Raw genomic sequence first — 22,602 nt, 5'->3', positions numbered from 1 at the left:
TGTGCAAATAGCGTAGGCAGAGACGCTCCACAGTCTAGACACGTGTAGTGTACGCAAAAGGAATGAAGAGACGACCTTTCGAAATTCGTCTCATTTTTGCTTTGTTATTTTTTTTTCTTCTTTTTCTTCCCCCTCAGTCCGTTTCAAATCGGGCCGTTCCGTGAGACGGCGGTGAGTTTACATAGGACCAAGTCCAGGATTTTCCTGCCAGCTTTTTCTCATTACAGTATTTAGAAGAGTGAGCGTGGTTGCACAGAATGGCAACAGGAGAAGGGAGGCGGACGGGGGTGGGCTCGCCATACACTTGCTCTCACTCGACAAAATCTCACCGGGCACCTGAATTGAGTTACTGTATCTTTACCCATCTTCTCTGCCGCTGCATCTTGTCCCGACAAAGCCAATATTTCTATTTCTCTCTCCCTTCACCTTCCTGCTAACTACTTCACTCCTCCTTCTCCCCTCTCTTCTCCAGACTTTCTCCATCCCACCACCTACTTCAGTCCTCTACTGTATGACGCAGTCACTCCTTGGCTTCGTCATTCACTGCCCCCTCTTTCTCTCTTTTAACAACCAGCTACTAAAACAAGGGGAATCGGTTTTACATCGTCTCCTGTCTTTCTTTTTAATGTTTTGACACTTACCCCTCCTGCTCCCCCCTCTGCTCACAGCTCTGCTCATGCTGTGTCTGAGAGAAGCACCATTTTTAGCCTAGGGGACTCAAGTGGCGTTGACACATGCCAGACTTGACCACCGGCCTTATCTCAGTACCAACACACGCACGCCTGCGCGCGCACACACACACACACACACACACACTCAATCTCACACACTTCTCAAGGGACAAACATGCAGAGCGTCAAATCAGCCCACTGTGGAATTGAAATGTTGTCAATAATTCAGACGCAGACACCTACAGAGATACATCTTTTCTTGTCCCTTCCTGGTTTTTAATTTGTCTCCTGCACCACCTCTCTCCTCCTCCCTCTCTGTCTCGGCGTCTCAATCGCTCTCCGTCAAGTCGTCAGGACACTAATCAGGATTTTCCCACCGCAGGACCGGGGAGTCTGGAGAAGGAGCGAGAAAAAAAAAAAAAATGGAGATGTCTTATTATAGATAACAAACGAGGGATATAAATACCTCTGGGGGACGGGAAGCTCGGCCTCTCAGCCCGCCTGTGGACGAGTGTGTGTCTGCATCTGTGTGCACGCTCGGCCTCTCCGCAGCTCGCACGTGTCCGTATGGCTTGCCTTGATAGAACTCAGCCGTTAATGTGAAGTGCAATGTATTACACATCATATTCATACAGTGGCAGTCTGCATGATAGTCATTCACTCAATTATGATGTGCCTGAAGCCTCGCTGTGTCGTTGGGCACAACATGTGCAGCGAGTCTGGTTGCTTCCGGTTAGTGTAGATGCTAGAGGCTGAGTGGAAGCCAGTGAACTTCACCAGCCACGTTCGCACAGTGGGCTGACCACCAGAGGGGACGTGTGTGTGTGTGTGTGTGTGTGTGTGTGTGTGTGTGTGTGTGTGTGTCAGTCATTATTTAGTGTGTAATCCCCCTGTGGTGTGTGCAATTAGAAAGAAGAAAAGAAGGGGGTCTTCGCAGCAGCGCTATGTATCGATGGGCATGTGTTAAGGTGCTCGGACATCGCAAACCTCTTCCCCAAGCAGCGCTCGCCCTGTCATAGCGTAGCAACCGTAACCAGGCAAAGGGACACTTGCCAGGCTTTGGATTTTGGTAAGCCTTGGGTTTGGAGAGTGACGTCTTTCTTTTCTTTTCTTTTCCCCCAAATTCAACAAAACAAAATCAAACGCTCTATCTCGCCGATCCAGGTCCGGCTTTTTCGGGCCAGGCAGCCAAAATGTGTCATGTTGGAGTGAAACATGGGTGTGATCTTCCATTGTTTGTTTATTATTACCTATCATAAACACATAAGACAACCAAGCTCAACACCCCAATAGAAAACCAGTGCTGTTCCTGTATTCCAGTTTTTTCTGCGAGTGCTGAAGTTTTGTCCCGTTTCTAGAATGAGTCAGCTGGAAGCATTAAAAGGTTCACATGCAACAGCATTTTTTTCAACCAAATTATGGAGCTAATGTTACAACTAATAAAATCTGGCAGTTATCATTACAGCAGGCAAAAGCGATGGTCGCCGGCAAAGAAATGAGAAGCCTGCTTTCATTGTCTTCCGTCTGAAGTCAAGGACCCCTTCTTTTCCTCCTCATTATGGGCTAAAACTGCCTGTTATATTTCTGTAAACTCTTATGTGCTGTATGAACGTTAACGACTGAGGGAGGCCGGGGCTTAATGAGCAGTTAATAGTCCTTGTGCACATTACTGCAGGGATGACCCACAGGCCTTGCATGCAAAGCTATAATGTATACAGATAAATGTTGGCTAGGTCATGTGTACATGTATTTGGAGCTGGGTTATCTTGTGTGTAACTAATGCATGAGACAGTATGCGTGTGTGTGTGTGTGCGTGTTGTCTGTGTACTTACTTTTGTCATACTGTAATTACTCTGCTTCACTTCAGTGCCCTTTCACTGCAATCCGTTTTGCTCAGGCAGTGCCTCTGACATGACAATAGACACACACGCAAGCGATCGGCCTCTCTCCCTCTCGGCGCACGGCCCAAATCACTGTGACATTTACAGTTTTGCAGCCATTAGAGCTTCACGTCCCAGGGGTGTCCTGTGTGATAGCCGCTGATCCGGAATCGGATGACAGCGTTCTGCGAAAAAAGTGCCAAGCGCGTAGGGCCTCGCCTCCTTTTGCGAGACCTACACCTGCTCCGGAATCAGCCGAGGAAGTGAATGGGATCAAGTCCCGTGAGCCTGGAGCTTACCAGATTTAAAGGCGGTTACGAGGTCAGGGGGAAACAGGTGTAATCTGTTAGAACTGGCACAAAAAAAACATTTCTCAGATCAGTGCTGCAGCACCTGGTGACGTCGATGAAGTCGTCCTCGTGAAGGGGCTCATCAGCAGCTGTCTTTTATTCCACTATCACGTGAACTTTCAGTGAACACTGGTGGAAATATAGATGGATTTGTGTGTATATCAGCTGCAGTATTCAATGTCATCAAAAAGTTATGTGAAGCTGCTTTTTAGACACACACTGAAGCCCGCACATTGACCTGGATTTCTCTGGAGGTTATATATTTGAGAATGCAAATTTACGAAGAATGGAAAACCATGTCTGAGACACAATAGCTGGGGTTGGTGATGAATGCAAGACCATTCACTCTTTTTTTAATTTTCCAACGTGAAATACGTGGAGGTTTAGCTGCTGTGTTCTTAAATCACTAGCGAGGTGCTAACTTTGTCTGCCTGCCATTTGCTGTCTGGTTGGTTTGAAATCAGCTGCCCATTCTGGCTGCACATATGATTGGTTAGTTCCGTCACGTGAAAAAAGTTGAATCCTATTGTGTAATATATATTATATACGTTACAATGAAGAAAGAAAAGGATTCTAATTATATTTCACACTCTCTGTACTATGTGAATACTGCTTATTGCTTCAGATAACTGAACCGGTGACAGAGAGGTAATGGACAAAAGTTGGGGAAAGTAATAAAACAATATATCTATATATATATCAAAATCCCTCCATCAAGCACACACTCACACAGCAGCAGCAGCTCCACCGAATGTGCCGGAAATCAACAAAACCTGCATCCCACACAGATACAAATGATACCTAAAGGCAAACCTCACGAAACCTCTTCCTCCATCACGCATATTGCTCTCTGAAGCTCCCACACATTCATAAATGTGACAATATCATTTCTGGGAGACAAATGTGTGCGCTCCACCCTAGGGTGCAGACCATCCCACATGCAGGGTGAAAGAGGGAGCAAGCTCTGCTTTCTGTCTTGATTAATATTTTCTCTTAGTCACTGATATATCATCCCGCCTCATTTTTACTCTCCCCCATGTGTGTGTGTGTGTGTGTGCGTGTGTGTGCGCGCGCGCGTTCTGTAAGATCTGGTCTTTATTAGACTTCCTGTTACCATAGCCAATACACAGCAAAGCTTGGCCTGATATACAAGCACATGGGGAGGTCGCACTGCTCTGTTGCGTGCGTGCGTGCGTGTGTTTGTGTGTTTGTGTGTTTGTGTGTGAGCTTTGCAGTCATCCCTGGTTAACTACACACAGTTTGCAGATGTAGACTGAGAGGGAAGCCCTGTCTGGTCACTGAAGACGTACGTGTGTGTGTGTGTGTGTGTGGCTAGTACTGGACATTTGTTTGTGCAGCGTTATCATATGAGCGAGCCCGTATGGATGCATTTTGTAGATGCCGGTCTTTGCCGTATGCGTGGTTGTGTTTGTGCCAGGGCAGTATGCCATTTTTTTTTTTTACTGTGTGTTTGTCAGTAGTGGCACAGTGGGCACATGTAGTGTAGTTGAGAGTGTGTATTGTATTCCCCCCCACACACACACACACACAGAGCTGGGAGGGGAGCCTCGGTACTTGTGGTGTCGGTGTCCCTCGTTAACTCGCTCAGTTCAGGATTTCCTTCAAGATGTGGCTACAAAACCAGTTCCAGACTTCTCTGTCTCTTGCTTTCTTCTTCCCTCTCCCTCCGCTTCCTCCTCGTCTCTTTGTCTTTGGAGCACGAGACAGAGAGACACCGGGAGAGGGAGAGAGAGAGAGAGAGAGAAGTCTGCTTCTAATTTAACTACTCCCTGGCTGTCCTCCTCTGGGTCCTAACTCCCCTCTGTGTCCAGGCAGTCCGCCAAGTGCCTCTTTAAGAAAAACACAAATTAAATTCATAAATAAAACGGCGTGCCTGTGGCTCACAGGGGAGCGCTGGCTGTTTGCTTTTATCCCTCACTGCCCTCGTACTTCCTCTAATGTATCTAAATGTAGTTATTGTTCACTTGTCCCGCTCAGTATCTCTTGGAGTCTTCATAATGTGTAGTTGTGCAGGCGGAGCAACATCGGATAAAAATGCTCCGGATGAAGTCACTGTCCATTAATTGATAATTGTTATTTGATTTAGGGATGGGCAGGAACTAAGATTGTCTATAATTACAGATTTATGTATTGATTTTCTGCTAATTTACTCACACTACTAAAAAAAACAGATGGGAATTTCTGTTGTTGTTGACACAATTAAAACCTGATAAATAAGTTCATCATATTGATGCAAATGGAATGTATTTCTTATCGACTCACTTCCCCCATTTGCATACACGTTCATACAGGGTTGCTACTTACATAGATACTGTACACTGCCGGCACAGCAGTCAGAGGCAATTTATGAGTGTCTTGCCCGAGGACATTTTGGCAAGCAGACCGGGGGAAGCCAGGGTTTAACCACCGATCGTCTGGTTAGTGGACGACCCTCTCTACCTCCTGCTTGATTTACACTACTGCCTGTGATGACCTGATACAACACGAGCTATCACACAGATACATTTATACGCACTGGATTACAGTTTCCTTTTGTCGATCAAGCTGATTTCTTTAATTCGATGTATACGAAGAAGTTCACAATACCTTACAGAATTCAGATAAGGGGGATAAGGAAACCATGATTTCCCTGCCAAGTACTTGGACATATTTGCAGGTAACCAGGTTTCTGACAGTACGTACTGTATGCAGAGTAGGCATATCTTGCATTTATTGTAACTCCATCCACAGTCGGACTGCTTGTAGAAGTGTATGGTTTCCATTGCTGAACATGTGACTATTTATTTAATTCACACACATTTTCAGGGTGAAAAATCACATGCACACGCACGCATATGCGCGCACAGTCGGTTGAGATAAGCGAGGCCCCTTATTTTTTTATTATCAATTCAACCCCGCTGGTGGAACAATAATGTTTGTGGCAGGTTTTGACACTTGAGGAAGTGTGGGGGGACACAGAAGAAAAGATCGTCTGTGCTTAGGGAACAAAGAGCGATGAACAGAGGCAGGGAACAGGTTTATATGAATGTAATATTTGTGTTGTTCCCTTGAAGGCCTGGAGGTCACCTCTGATAGGTGGATGGTTCGGTTCAGCGGAGCAGCTCCTTTACTGGGACAGTGTACTGTATCTCCCACTGTACCTTCACACCCGGATCTTGCTGGGATCATGTTCACAGTCTGTCTGTGTTAGCAAAGCCAACGATAACACTAACCATCCCACATGCGGTCAGCGGCTATGTTGGCGTTTGCATTACTGAGGACCCTAAACCCCTTTTAAGCAGGTCTAATTGAACATGTTACACATCATCCCTTGACAGTCAAGGGAGTCCGTTATCCCTGGAGGTATCATCTTTGACACCTGATCCAGGATGCCCGGCCTCACTGGACGGAACACGATACTTTGACTTTGGAACAATGACCTGCTGACCTGACCGGCTACACACACACACACATATACATATAGTATTCACTCCACACCACACAGAATGGCCGCTTACCATCTGTGATGATTCAAAGGTTTATTCGAAGGTCACGCTGCTGCACTTCGTTGGTTTAGGTTCGGGTAGCTGGGACCATTTTGGTTCCAGGTTGGAAACACCGCAAGCAATTAACTTGAGTGAACTGAGAAGTTGTTGTTTTTGCCTTCACCTCTTCTTTGCAAAAATCATTGAGCATGTTGATTAATCAAATTGATAGGTGATTGTTGGTGGGGTAGTTTTTTACCTGTGGACAAAACTGGGCTAGCTGTCTCCCCCCGCTTACATATCTTTATACAATGCTAATCTAACTGTCCTGGATGTGGCTTCATATTTGGGGTATAGAAATCAGTAAGCTCACCGCCCCTCTTCCTTAAAATGTATAGATTCAATAGTTCTGATTTGGCACATCCAGTATTTGGACCATGTAGCCAATAGAGAATAAGTGTAAGGCTGTTTCTCTAAACAGTCATATTTCTGCCGTCTCCGCCAACGACAGGTTATGACATTGAGTTATAGTAATTTAAGCTTTAAGCTTAAAGTTTCTAACTGATGTCGAAAACTTAACCCAAACAGATTCAGTGAGGGGTTGGAAAGGATTCAAATCTGATGAGCATTATCAATTTGGTTTCCAGAAACATTCTAATCTACCCTCAAGTCTTACTTATTATTCTCTTGTGTAATTGCAGAATCTGATTATATTTCGTGCAGGTATGCTTTAACATTGCTGACTGACAGTACAATAGATGCCTATATTGAATTATACCTCCCTTTTGTATGTAGGGTCGACTGTGCCTTTGTTAGTGGCTTTCAGAGTGCAGGGTTTCTCTGGCTCTTTAGGGGGAGGCCCAGTGTAATGAGTAATTGTTCAATTTGTCTGTACTTCAATTAACTCCCAATCATACCATTTAATGAATGCACGAGAATGGCAATTGTACTCATAGCCTTTCCACCACTATTATCTCCTCACATACAGCGCAGGGAGTTACAATTCAGCAACACAAATTTTTCCCATATGAGTGTTCCCTCGGGCGAAAATATACCAAACGGCAGTCTGTAATACGTGTCTATTTTTGGGGTTCAGAACAAGCCGGGTTGGAACGCTGCTTGTTGTGATCTACAGAGGAGCTGGGAAAATGGGGATGGGGGAGACGAAAACGGGTAGCGCGAGTTGATGCGGTTCATAGCCTGGATGATTTTCTCCACAGACACAAGGCCGGGAAATAACTCAATCCACGCTTCATTCACCAAAACTGCGATCAAGATTTTTTTCACATGACAACATGGAGGGATTTATTTCCCTGAGACAAACTGCAACTGGCTGTTTGACTGCGATAACGAACAGAGAGTCGGATGGCGTCTTGTCTTCTGCTGCCGGGCCACGGCCGCTTATAGCTGCGCGTCTCAAGCACAGGGTGTGTGTACGGCATGTGCTGATGCCGTACACCAGTTTGGGAACAGTGGCGTGTCATCGGAGATTAGGCCCGCCGCGGTGCTCTTTGGCCATAATGAGCTGCCAGACTGATGAGCGGGACCGAGACGTCTGGGCACTACAAGCACTCTTATAAATCAGGCCCAGTTCTGAATTATTCAGCACATCTTTACCCCCAAGGAGACGGAGAGGGAGAGAAAAGGGGGGAATATGGTATGACCACGGGGGAAGGAATGGAATGAAAAGAAAGAGGAACGGGCAGGGCAGAGGTGAGAGATTGCACAAGTGAAGAAGTGCTGGAAGCTAGGACAGGATGACGGGAAGATGAAGAGAGATGGATGGAGTTGAGGTGTTTGGTTTTTCCTCACATGGGTGATATAAGGTTTATAAAAAACTCCGTGGTGTGTTTCGAAACAGGTTAGCCTTTATCTTCCCTACATTTTTTTTCTTTTGCAGCAGTACGCTCTTAAGACGATCAGTAAGTCCACCACTAACTTGGATGGATTGGACTGATATTGTATGGATATTCATGGTCCACATGACTCATATTGATACTGATGAACAACCTCTCTGAAGCATTTGGATCTAAGTGAAATTTCGTAGGAAAAAATGAAATGGAATTAAATAATGTACATTCATCTATATGTCAAATCTGCAAGGTTCCCCTTTAACACGACAATGTTTCTGTTCATACTATTCTCACATAAATAAACTGCCCCTACGTCTCCTAACACCTTCATGCTCACGACATGATAATCTATTCTAATACCGAGGACCAACCACCAACTATTACACTTCCTCTACTGTGGCTACGAAAGAATAAAAACACATTTGACTTTTATCCATCTTTGTTTATTAATTATCAGTTGCTCGTGTGGCTGTAGTCACACACAGTGTTATAAATATACAGGTTTATTTTGCTCAACTCGATGACCTTTCATCTTCAGTTTCAACCTCTGACCCTTTCAGCCTCTTTGACCTTTGCTGACAAGCCTTTGCTTTTCTCCATTCATCAATCTTTCAATATTTGATCCCTTCTTTCCGGGCGTTCTGTTTTTTTCTTTTTCTTTCTCTCAGTAATTTTTTCCCCATCTTTCTAGTAGGCTACCATCCATCCTCAGGCAGGGGTTGCTATGGTGATATGAGATTTTTTTAATATATATATATATATATATACTGGGAGCTCCTTCCAATGTTTTGTTTTTTTGTTCTTCTTCATCTTACAGTTTTTTGTGTGCTTTCCAGTGCAGAGGATGCAGCCATTGTTTAGCCTCAGAGGCCTGAGGTGTGTATTAGCTGTTGTTTCTCTGAGAGCGCCTGAGGTCGGGCGTGGTCAGGTACAGAATCGACAGGTATCTTTTTTTCTTCCATTCTCTGGTGTCTTCCCTCACCTCCACACTTTCCTCCCCCTCTCATTTTTCTGTGTGGTCATCTCATCCCCCCCCACCCTCAATGTCATGCCGTATGACCTTTCCCCTCATTTAGCTTTTTTTCCCCTCTCCATCTCCTTACCTGTCCTCCGCACTGTCCTTTTCTTTACCGTCTCTCCTCATCCGTGCTACCGCCTAACACCAGCTTCCTCTCAGCAGCCGGCCGGCTCATTGAAATATACAATACGTGTGTGTAAAGAAATCCTCCAGAGGGCATCCAGAGTGGTCCGGCACTCAGCTATCTGTGTATCTTTCAGGGATCTGTGGGCGCAGCACAGCGCCACACAGGGAGGCAGGGATGGAGCGAGGGGGAGGGGGGGAGGCAATTTAAGAGAGTGAAAAGCGTTTAGGAAAAGAGTAAAAACCCCGTCTAGGGAGAAATGTGGGAAACAAGGTTTGGCACTGGCAATGTAAAATGAACTGAAGGGAGCTGAGTCATAAGAGATAAGATTAAGATGAAACTTGGTTGTTCCCATTGGGGAGATTTGGTTGCAGGCAGCGGCGCAATTAATTTTACGGAATGGAAAAGGCAGACAAATAATACAATCACCAAAGCAAGGGGATGAGGAAAGCAACAGAACAGAATGTAAACAGATTGCGAGGCTGTAAGAGATGATGATACAGGAAGGAGGATTCACATTAAAGGGTTTATTATTACTGATCCGACACACAAACACGTTGCATGATCTCGTGTCTAATCCACATTCGATTCTTAACTTCCACAAAGTCCACCTGACTACAGCATTATGAAACTTTGTCATGATAAGCATCATGTTGAGGCGCCTGGCTACGGTTGGGGGAAAGAGTGTGGTCTGGTTTGATAAGGACAAAGTTCTCAGTGATTTCGGAAACTCTTTCGAACCTTAAAATGCTTTTGTTGCCTAAACCGCAGGCGGGACGCTGGATGTTCGTGAATCGGTTGAATACGCTGACGTCTATACCACTGTCTTGACACTGTAGGTTATAAAATTAAAATTTTAAGGCTCAGCGTGTTTTTGCTTTCAAACACAACCACTCTTTGTCTGCTGGGCCTATAACAAAACAAGAGAAAAAGGCTTTTAGGGTGAGAAACAACTGATGTGTTTGGAAAAAGACCTGCGTTATGTTAGCCTGAGCTTCCACTTTGACACAGTGGCGGAATACAGTCATACCAGGTATGAAGCTTAATCAAGATACACACATAATGGAGTGTGTGATAAAGGCTACTTAAGACATCCAACCTAGCACCAAATGGGAAACCTTGACATGAACCAATGGTCTTTAGGCTGTAAGGAGAAGCTGACACCACTAAACAGAGCATGCTCTTATATATAGGAGGTAATACTTAGACGGGGTTCAGGTACCAGGCCAATATTGGAATGAAAATAGTATTTTGAGGTGGATTCGTATAGGGGAAGTTGACCCCAAACCATTGCATTGGATATTTAAGGATAACTTCTAGCATTTGCATTTTTCACATTCCCCTCGAAATGAAGAAAAGAAAAATGTATATATGATTAAAGAGGAGAGAAGCTGTAAGGTAAACCTTAGATGATTAAAAGAAAACTCATCTGACACAAAGACAAATGCAGAGAAGAGAAAGGGAAGATAGAGAGCTGATGAAGTACCTGTGTGTGTGAGTGTGTGTGTGTGTGTGAGTGTGTGTGTGTGTGTGTGTGTGTGTGTGTGTGTGTGTGTGTGTGTGTGTGTGTGTGTGTGTGTGTGTGTGTGTTTTCTGTGTGGGAGCAGTGAGGTTTGACCCACACTGAGGTAATCTTACATTGCCCATACACCTGTTCAATCAATAACAACAGACAGAATCACACTGTATGGAGCCAAACCATGATATTTCATTGACTTTTTAATTGAAACTCACGCACACGGGTAAGAATTACCTAGCCTTCGTTGAGCTTTTGATCAAAGAGCATGGTTGTCTTCTCTTACACATGTACTCGAGGTAAAAGTGTAAGATGATGGCAGGTGTGTGTGTGTGTGTGTGTGTGTGTGTGTGTCTCTCCTATAGGAGCCCACTCAGCAACACTATGGGCCTTTAACCCCCCTCAGAGCCCTGAGTCAGCAACATCACTGTCAATGAGGTTGAGGAATATTAGAGCACGTGTGTGGGTTGATGGTGTGTGTGTGTGTGTGTGTGTGTGTGTGTGTGTGTGTGTGTGTGTGTGTGTGTGTGTGTGTGTGTGTGTGTGTGTGTGTGTGTGTGTGTGTGTGTGTGTGAGAGACTTTCTCCTTTTGTTCCTTTATTATTGATCACACTTATTATTTGCTCCGCTTCCTCCTGTTTCCCACAGGCACCCACACACACACACACACACGCACACACACACAGAAACGCAGCATCACGGCAGCGACAGACGCAGCAGCATCTACTTTGGCCCAAATGATGGCTCATGAGAGACAGACAAAGAGAAGGAGACGTGGTGATGGACGGGAAGAGCTTTGTGTTTAATGAATAGGAGGATTTGTGTGAGATGGATGGCCAAACATGGATGTTCACAAATTTAGTTTTCCACGCGAGCGAGGCTTGACTGCTCTCGTACCCTTTCCGGCTCGAGGTTGCGGGAAAAAAAGTTAAAGATTAGTAAACCCCGCCAACTCATTTTCATTTTTTGATGGTGAAGTAAGATGAGAGCAGAAGGAGCTGCTTGTTTTTCCTGATATCCTGTAATTATTATATACTTATATAACACGATGATGCCCTGCTTCGGTTAAATGGTTGGTTCCGCTAGATTACAAAGAAAACTTCCTCACATCAAGTGGTACATGCTGATAGTCCTGGTTTTATTTCCTAAGAGTTTTTTTTTCAAGAGCTCCGTCTGCCTCACTTTCTACATAATGGAGGGGGATGGTTGGGACGGATTCCAATTGCACGAGTACATTCTTTGGCCTGGATACTGTAACGTCAGTACTTTTCTGGTACCATATCAAAATGTGCCTGCGGCGGAAAATTGAAAGATATGAAGATATCACAAGATGATGTGATTAAATAATGGTTATATCAAACGCTTAAAAGTTGGCATGGAAGGTTTGTCCTCATAATTTGGAATCTACTATTAACCTAGTGTTAAATACATGTAATTAATAACTATTAAATATTTCCCTCTGAAATGTGGAAGTATTAGATAAGTATGAAGTGGACACAGTAAAGTAAAGGACAAATTCTCTACTGAAGTACCAAAGAAGTACTTTAATGTAAATGTACGTGGTTAATTTCCACTGATGCCTGAGGAAATTCCATCTCGTTTTTTGATGCAGAGGCATCTCAGAGCTGCATATCTCAAAACATAACAGTATGGTAGTAGTGACATGAGGAAGTTCTAGTTTTATGATCAGAGCACATTTTCACACAGGAATTCCATGAAGAAGAAAATTCACATTAAGTTAGACTTCTGTGATCTTATTCAAATATATTAATGTTTCTATACAATTGAGACGTAGCTCTGCCTTTTACAGTGTGTGTGTGTGTGTGTGCATGCGTGTGTGTGTGTGATGGATTGCTTGTGTGAGGTGACACCATAATTTACTGCCACTGGCACAACCTGAACGGTGCAGGACTGTTCTATATGGATGAATAACTATGTAGTCAATTCAGTTCTTTTATCTCTCTCTGCTTGTGCGTGTGTGTGTGTGTGTGTGTGTGTGTGTGTGTATGTGTGTGTGCGCGCGCACGCTCCAGGGAGTATAAAGTGTGTGTATGTCGCCTGGTGGGTGTATACAGGGATGTGTGTGTGTGTGTGTGTGTGTGTGTGTGTGTGTGTGTGTGTGTGTGTGTGTGTGTGTGTGTGTGTGTGTGTGTGTGTGTGTGTGTGTGTGTGTGTGTGTGTGTGTGTGTGTGTGTGTGTGTGTGTTGTATGTGTGCCTCGTCGTTTCACCCTTCCTCCCATGCGTAGTGACGGGGTGTGTCTGTAAGGCGTGTTTGCCATGCTAAGTATACCTGAGGGAGCGAGGCTACACACTGCACCGTGTAGCCCTGCTTTATCATAGCTGACATGCTACTATGTGTTTGGAGAGAGAGAGAGACGGGGTATCACTAGGAGACGGCCTTGGTTGACCCCTAACACACTCGCCAGGCTCAGCGTTCAGCACTGCTGCTGAGACCGTCATCCATCACACTTAACTACACACAAACTCATGCATACACACTATTCTCAAGCATCAGCGGAGTGAAACATATATATAAATATATATATATATATATATATATATATATATATATATATTTATAAAAATATACTGTATATATATCACACTGTAGACTACGCAAACATATGGGGAATACTCCCAGTCAATGTGAGTGTGACATAAACAACAAGTAAATAAACACACACGTACGGTATTGCAGATGAACTATTTCGGAGATATTCACTTTGTTGATATAAATCAGTTGGTAATAAGCTCAAGGAAGTTTCCTACATTTTGATTATATATAAGTAATACATTCTTACAGTTTCAGTCCTGGTCAGTTTGGTTATACGAATGGTTACCTGAAGTTATGGCATTGTTGTCTAATAATTTCTGGCAGAGAAATGTGCTGTAAGTCAAGCGCCTGCGGGGAAACCACGCCCCCCCACGAGCAGCACTGGTGCTGTGAAGTCACTTTGGTGTGGCCGCCACTTTTACTATTGCAGGGTCCATACTGGCTGCACACTTTTTCCTATACACAATCGTCACAGAAGCAACAAGAAGCTTTTTTCTAAATTCACAAACAAAATGACTCTGTCTGTGAACAAATCTCCAAGATCCTCTAAGATCAGATGTTTTCTTGCCATTTCTATGTGCGGGGAGCCAACAGGAAATCGGCCAACTCTGCCCCAGGGGAAGTCAGAGAAGGATTCTAGTGCATGTGAAAACCTGACAGAGAGAGAGAGAGAGAGTATTATATATTCAACCAATCTTTGCAAAATGTTTAACTGTCACCTTACATCACAAGGGACACACAGGATTTGAACCCAGATCTCTGGCGCCATCAGCCCAGTCATCTACACTACTGTGTCTTCTCCGAGCTGCACGAATGCCACAATTCCTTTACTGAGAGAAAAAATAACACGTTGCCAACATAATCTGGGAAGCATTTACTGCAGGTTTACTCCAAAATGCATTTGGCAAAGTGAATCGGTTAAACTATATTTCACAAGGAGGCGATGCCGTGGAAGAACACGAGTGCAAAAGTGGAAAGGTGGATGAGGGGACAATAGAGACGGGGATGACTAGTGGGGGGGAATAAAGGTAAAAGAGAGCAAAAAGTTGTATAAGTGGCGAGATACAGATAGTTGCTGCTGGTAGCCCATCGTCGCTCTGTGTTAAACAATAAAAGCCGATTCATGTCTACATTCCTCAGTCGCTTGTAAAACCTGCTCGCTAGCTCTAAACGAGGGCTCTGCCTTTTTTCCCTATATAGGCCTCTTCTTCTTGTGCTTCTTCCTCCTCTTCTTCTTTGTGTTCTTTTTCTCTCACAACCACTTTACAGATGCACACACACCCACACACACACACACACACACACACACACACACACATGCACACACTATCTGATCGAATCATACCCTGATATCAGGAAATACCTCTGAAGCCCAGCGCATTCTTCTGATAAAGTCACTGTGTGTGTGCGTGTGTGCGTGCGTGGGTCTATTTTCATGTTTTGCAACGTGTGTATTTAAGTGCATGTGTGTCTATATAGTGCTTTGACGCTCACACCTGAAGCCAGCGGTGAGACCTTGGCTTGCGATACGTGAAAGTCCCAAAAATCGTTGTCCGAAATCAGCGACGTTGAGCGTGTTTCTGGCCGCAGCGCAAGAATAACAAGCCATTTCGCCATTTCCTTGGCCAGAGGGCAGAACAGAGCGGAGGGGATGTAATCAGCCTCATCGCAGCTTCGTCCGTGGCCCCGACCGACTCATTTCACATTCCTCACCTCTCTGCTAGCATGGGACTCCTGTCGTGGCATAGGCTGGAGCTTGGCAGTCTGACCTGAGCAGAGGTTGAAGTGGCTCGCTTAAATTAGGAACTAGAGAGTCGTGCAGGCTATCTGCCGGTTGTTGCACACGGCCCTTCTACAACTGCAGATCCTTTAAACTTAGTGTGTGTCGGATACACCGAGGCGCTCTTGGTTCATGTGGTGAACGTGTGGTGTAGTTTGATTGGAGGTAACTGGATGAAAATTTGAGGATCGCTCTTATACATGTCAAAGTCAGTTTATGAGTGTAGAGTAAATGAGACTGTTTTATTGAGTCTTCTGCGGCTCCGGAGGAGCTTTTTGTAAGTGGTATCTCAACTACAATATTAACAATATTGTACAATATTAAATCACCGGAGCGATCCAAGGCAGAGCTGCCCCCCCCCCCCCCACTAGTTTGGGGGGGGGCAGCTCTGCCTTGGATCGCTCTGTTTTTATTATGAGAGAAAACTGAGTCCACTGTGTGTATGCGTACATGCTGATTTTTGCAGCATACACCCACCACCCCCTTCTGCCTTTTCTCTTCGTTCCCTATGGCCAGCATTAAATTACTTGTCTGCCAATATTCTCATCCTGCCCTCCCTCCAACCCTTCCTCAATTTACTCTTTCATCTCACTTTCTTGCATTTCCCCTGACCGCGCTTGATCTTTTTCTTTTTTTCTTCTTCTTCTCTTCATTCAGCGCTCCCTCCTTCTCCTTTACTTCTCTCTCTCGTTCCCTTTTCACTCTTAAGAAACCCTGGCGGTGCAGGAATTTTCTTCCCAGCTCCAGTCCACTAATCAATTCCCCCCTGAGTCGGTCACTTCCCTTTATCCATCCCCCCCCTCCCCTCCCCCTCACATCCCATCCCATCTCCTCTTCTATTCCTTTCTCAACCTCCACATCTATTCGCTGTGCTTCATCTTCCCATTTTTTTACACAGCTCTGCAGCTCATTCCATGCCTCTCAACTCAGCAGGTTTTTTTTGAACTTGCCATTGCCTCCTCTCCCTGTCCACCTCTTGTACTTGTTCTCCTGCTATCTCTCTCTCATTTTCTCTCATTATGTCAGTGTTATCTGCCGATTTGTTCCCTCCCTAACCTCCCACTCCCTCTCCCCCGTCCCCATCCCTCTCCTCTTCTCTTTATTTTTCTGTTGGCTGTTGTTGGCTTTTATGGGAACTGGTGGGGAGGCTGCGGTGGTTCATCTTGAGTTATAGTTTGTTTTGATGTGCTGGTATAGATAGAGATAGAGGCTGAAGGACCAGGGCACTGGGAGAGAAGAGGAGGGCGAATGAAAACACAGACGAGGACAGCGATAAAGGAGGAAGTTGTCAGAGGAGTTGACAGAGCCGAGGGAGAAGAGGAAATAAAGAAGAGGAGGTGAATGAGTGATGGCTCACTTCACAACAGCTCCTTTCACCTCTCAGGCAGCCCTCAGGACCACAGGTCTGAATGAAATAAAAAGACAGGCAGACCTCCCGAGTTGGAGGAAAGAGGAAAGGGAGGTAGTGCCCTGTGCTGGGGAGACGGGGAAAACCCTAGAGAGGTCCCTGTGTGGCGTGAGAACCGTGTTAAAGCTACAGCCGGCAGCCTGCGAGGAGTATGCTGAGAAGGCAAAACACAAGCGGAAGGCTGAGGACGCTGAACAGGCGCCCGTCCAAGGCTTTCTAGGGAATATTCTTCTTCTGTTCTTTGTCGCCATTGATTCATTCACAGTGTTTAAAGTGTGTGTGTGTGTGTGTGTGTGAGTGTGTGTGTGTGTGTGTGTGTGTGTGTGTGTGTGTGTGTGTGTGTGTGTGTGTGTGTGTGTGTGTGTGTGTGTGTGTGTGTGCATTCCAAGATCAGAAGATGTATTGCGGTTTTGATCAGGAAATCTGCTACTGTCGAAAAATCGCATTTAGCCAACAACATAAAGGATTAATCCGGTTGCTTGTCAGTGCTCTATAAAAGCTCCCATACTGTCTCCATCAGCAGGTTCCTCAGAGATTTAAATAGTGATGGGTGCAGCTTTAAGGTTTGAGAAAGATTGTGTTATGGTTAAGAGTCCAACACGAACTGTTACTTGAAAATGTGCATTGCAAAGCCTCACTTTGCCGACACAAACCACTGAGGCTGTGAGCTGCTACAACGTCGCATTACTTCCACTTTTGTTTCTGAGACCACCATAAATAATCTCATTTCAGCTCTCTGCACAAACCATGTGCCTCGAACGTAAACTTATTCCCCCCGATGACAAAGAGGGTGAATTTTCTGCCGCCGCTACACAATAAAAAACCACCCTGTGGTTTGCCATTCGAATGCATTCAATATGAATTGTCAGCAGTAGGAAGTGTTCAGTTTGCCTTCGCCGTAACTCAACACCGCTCTGATACTGATGCTGGGAGCCGTCAGTGAACGCCGCAGAGGTTCCTGTCAGTGCGCGCGGTGATGACCGGCAAGGTTACAGCACACACGTGCATTTGTTTGCAATGACAATTTGAAATTTTGCACTTTGTCATTTGCAGGAATTGGCCGACTAACCCTAACCCATCGGTTGTTAAAAGTATCTGAACAAACATCCGGTACTCAGATTTTTCCTGTGAGGAAAGTCTCTGTTAAGTGCACAGCTCAAACCTGGAAACTTTTCAGGGATAAAAGACATAATTAGGCTGTAATATCTTATTTTCAATATTTTTTTTACCAAAGGTCTGATCCTCTTCCACATCTTCTGAGGACAAGAGAACGTCTCCTCACGAATAGCAACTAATCCCTCTCCCTACTGTTGCCGTAGCTTGAATAGAATGTGTGTGCACTGAGCCACTAAGTTCATTAGGATTTTATTGACATAATACACTTACGCTCAGATCACATTGGGTAATTATTATTAGTGTTGATGGTTTTCCACAAGCATCAAAATTTTGGCCTCAACGTTTCGGAGCTGTTGCCAGCGAAACGCTTCGTCAAGCCAAGAACAAAAGTCTGGCTTCACTTTGTGCATTTTGTAATTTCCAATTTTTTTTTTCTCCACTTAAAACAGTATGGTTTGAACTCGCTTTTTTGTTGGAGTCGTAAAGATCATTTCCAACAACGTCCTATCCGTATAAATTAACTCAGTATGTTTTCCTCCGCTGCTGAATCTCCTTTTCACCGACTTAACTCTTGTCGATCCTGCAAAGTCAGTTTCCCTAATATGAGCAGAATGACGGCATTTTTTCTTAAGTCGGACACTCTTTCCACCAGTGCCTCTTTTTCCTCCGCTTGCCCTTTTTTACTCTCCCTCCTTTTTTGATTTGTACAGTACTCCTTCCCCCTCCGCCTTAACCCCTTCTCCTCTCTCATACTCCCTCTCTCTCGGGCCTTGGCTAGTTATGTGACCTCCCTCCGCCATCCTCTCTCACTCTCTCCTTCTCCCGCTCCTTCTCTTCATCGCAGCACAAACTTTTTTCTTACATTTTTCTTTGCCCATATTGCAGTGATTTGCGCCAGCTCTCATGATCAAAGTGGAAGTTCAGTTGCATTCATGTCCCTAAGAGGGTCATTTAAAATCATAGCCACTTTCTCTCTTTCATCTCGCGATCCTCCCACCTCTCTCCTCTATTCTCCGTCTGGCTATTTTTATCCGTCGCTATGCGATATGCCGGCGAATTTACATTTCTCCTCCCTTGTCCACATCGATCCATCTCCTTCCTCATCCGTTTTTTATCCCCCTCCTCGCTTCCATTCGCCGCCTCAGCCTCTTCGGTCAGTCAGCTGAGTAAACACAGTCGGTTTATCTGGATCATTTGACGTCAGAGAGCTGTCCCACAACCTCTATCATCTGCCTCTGAGGTCACAGGTCATTATTCCCCCCCCCCCCCCCCCCCCCCCCACACCCAACCCCACCCCAGGGACCTCTGAGAAGGGACCGATGAGTTGCGGCCCGATGGGAACAGCCCCTCGCCCACGCAAAAAGCGAAAAACAGGCAGCTTTTAAATGAAGTTACTGCGCTGAGGTGCCAATGCAGCGGCCGTGTCTGATGTGGCACAACCTGAAGCCTGGTGAATGTGAAAAAGACAAAAACATCTGTGATCCGACGTGGCTTGATGTGTGAGAGGTTTTTGAGAGTGGTGACATTTCAGCGCAGAGCTTGATTCATAACCTGGGAGTCTCAGCATGCAGAAGAAACATATTTTTGGTCCAGTGGAAATGTCACTTTGTAGAAAGTTTTGTCTTTGTCGCTGCCTTGACTGTGGAGCTTAAGAAAGCCTCCTCTGCCCCACAGTCCCAAATTGCTTAAGTGGGCTTTATATCATCTCAGAGCATTAACGGGTTTATTTTCTGTTGATGTAAAAATCTAAACTGCACTTACAGCCTTTAACCTTAAAGGCACATCAAAAAATGAGTTAAGCTGTTAGACTGTGTCTTGAGAGCTGCGCTAGATGCTCTGTAACAGACTGGGAGGGGGGCACGCAGTTAAAGGGATAGTGCAGATTTTTTTTGACATTAGCGATGTATCGTAATTTTTCAGGGTTTTGTTAACCTTCCCTGCCCGAATGAAGGTTAAAGCGGTCATATATGGTGAAGGTGCGCGTCCTGTTGTTGAGCCTCTTCCAGTGTTGTTGTTCGTCTCTCGGCTGCTGCCATTTATCTCCACCTAATCACTACAGCTTCGACTTCAGTGCTTCACTTCCAGACACACACACACACACACACACACACACACACACACACAAACACACACACACACACACACTCACACACACACTGTCCAGGCCTGAGAGGATCTGCTGCGGCGCTGATAACGCAATCACACACTCACATATATGCACATATGCACTCAAGCATAAGTATGTGTGTATATGGATACACAAATATAGATAGAGACACACACACACACACACACACACACACACACACACACTAAGCTGCACACGCTTGCATGCCCACGCACGTGATACGCATGCACGCACAAGTGGCAGAGGGGCTGAGAGAGGCTAATAAACACACCACCTCCTATCTGAGCAGGAGTGTGTCCGTCTGCCTTTGAGTTTGTGCGTGTGTGTGCGCGCCCATGCACGCCTGTGTGATAACTCAAGTAGGGTATAAGTTCAAGCCTAATCAGCGGCTGTCTTTCCCTAATGGCTCACTTCACTGTCCACTCCGAGCAACGGTACATCTCCACAACAAACACGCACACCCTCTCCACGGCAGACGGAAACGCATAACATGCGCACTCGCGAATGTACGCGCAGATACACACACACACACACACACACACACACACACACACACACACACACACACACACACACACACACACACACACACACACACACCATGTGAGATATCCCAGAGGGCCAGCACTCAGCCAACACCACTGCATTTTGTGAAAGAAGTATTTGGTGAAGATTACACACACTGATAGTTCAGCCTTCCCATTGATTCAGGCTGAGGAGTGTTTTAATAACACACACTGACACGCAGTACAAGGGTAAACAGATGTGTTCGTCAGTGTAGGCAGCATCCATCGCCTGCCAGTTTTCCGCCCTTTTATTCAAAGGCTAATAAGACAGATTTCTAATTATTTTCAGATTTTTAAAAATCTAGATTTGTATATCCAAGTCTTTCCAACACATAAAGCAAATATCAGTCCTAAAATAAATCGATGAGAGTGTCGATTAGGACCACGTTGACGGACTTTCCGAGCCGTGGCTTTGTTGAAACATGTGATTGGAAATGATTGAGTCATTTAATCAGTTGATTCACAGAAGACTCGCGAGCAACAAATTCCATATTTGATTGTTGCATTGTCATTTTTCACTCAAAACTGTTAAACTGATCACTTCCAGATTTGATGCTTCTTTTCTTTCATCATATGAATATTTCACAATTTTCTGTCATTTGTCTTTTTATTTTGATTGACTTATCAAGAGCATAACTGTTAGTTGCAGCTGTACAAAAAAGTATTGATAGTGTAAAAGGTTTTAATTGCTTTTGTTCCCATCATGCTTTGGGTGGTGCAAACAGAAAATGTGAGCATTGCCTAGTCAGTGACTACACCTCAATTTATTCCTATTTTGACACATTTTCCCACCATTTCCAAGCATTATTTTTATCCCACCAGAGATGAGTGAAGTCCCGCCCCCACCCTATGATTGCTCTACCCATATATTCTCACTGTAACACTAACCAGTCACCAAACAGCGAAGGCAACAAGTATCCACTTAGCAACAAGGCTTGCTGAAATGGCTACTCACCCGTCCTGTTACCATTTCTCACTTTAGACTCTAAGAGAAAACTTTATATTCTATTATAAATCACTGGAAAGAGTAGCATGCACCGATCCCAGCAGTATGTGTATGTCTGAGTTATGACTCTGAGAAGGAGCTCACAGGCTATGATTTATGATGGAGAGGGCAAAACAAATACAAGTGGTGTTTTTTTCTCTCCAACTCCGCGCACCAACTTTAAATAAGATGTGACTCAACTGTGCTTACCTGACTGCAAGAAAAACATCCAGGGATTTCACTGAAACCACGCAGAGAAAAACATCCCGAGTTATTGTGGCTCCTTCCAAGTGTTTAGAGTGATGGAGAGGAGATACCACTGGCTGGAAACAGTATTAGATAAAAACCCTGAAGCAAGCCCAAACTGTAACAATAACAGAACTATCATCATCAAAACTATTTGCTACACGCGCACACACACACACAAACACGCACACACAAGCGTTCAGTGTGGGAATGTTTGTGCCAGCACCAAGCGTCTTGTGCTGTGTTGATGTTGTGATTATAGGGGGTGTTTAAGGTTGAGGATGACTCATCTTAAACACACACACACACACACACACTGCGCACCCACAGTAATCTAGATAAAGATCATCGCTCACTCGCCCTCTCCTCCTCCCTCTCGTCCTTTGACAATGCTCACAGCTCACTGGGATTTATACTCGCCATTTCACTGGTTTAAACATCTTTATATAAACACTTAAATCCTAATGCGGCTCGGGGAGAGAGAGAGACGGGAAAAAAAAGGAACAGCAACGAGATGAATTAATTGAGATAGTTATCAGTGCCAGTTTTAAAGTGGTATTTTATCTCCGCGCTATATGTGCATTTCATTAGAACAAGCTAAATTCACGACTTTTGTCTGAACGGGAAGTTGCTTCTCTCAGCAAAAAGCCAACTCGGCCTTGTTTAGTTCTCAAACCCGGGATGGATATTCTCCGCAGGCATGCCTGAACTCTGTCCGATGACTGTGCTCAAGAAGATTTATCGTTCCTCGTGCTTGGCGTTTCCATCTTTCTAAGGCTCTGGTTTTGCTTTGCTCATCGGTCGTCACGTGTTCACATAGGCTTGTATACACACTCGATATCACACCTCAGCCCTAATGCGCGACTAAAGCCCCTGGCGCTAAACATCAAGTTTCAGTGTTAAGTCTGTCTCCCTGGCTGA

General features: G+C 44.9%; 1 protein-coding gene across 2 annotated transcripts in view; it reads left to right on the top strand.

Annotated features, from left to right (window-relative positions):
- Positions 1-22,602, top strand: part of cacna1g (calcium channel, voltage-dependent, T type, alpha 1G subunit) — a 215,155-nt gene that overhangs the window by 22,576 nt on the left and 169,977 nt on the right. The gene's annotated exons all lie outside the window — the stretch shown is intronic.

This window comes from Scophthalmus maximus, chromosome 16 (assembly GCF_022379125.1).
Source record: "Scophthalmus maximus strain ysfricsl-2021 chromosome 16, ASM2237912v1, whole genome shotgun sequence".
Lineage (NCBI taxonomy): Eukaryota > Metazoa > Chordata > Actinopteri > Pleuronectiformes > Scophthalmidae > Scophthalmus > Scophthalmus maximus.
This window is presented reverse-complemented; position numbering and strand designations above follow the sequence as displayed.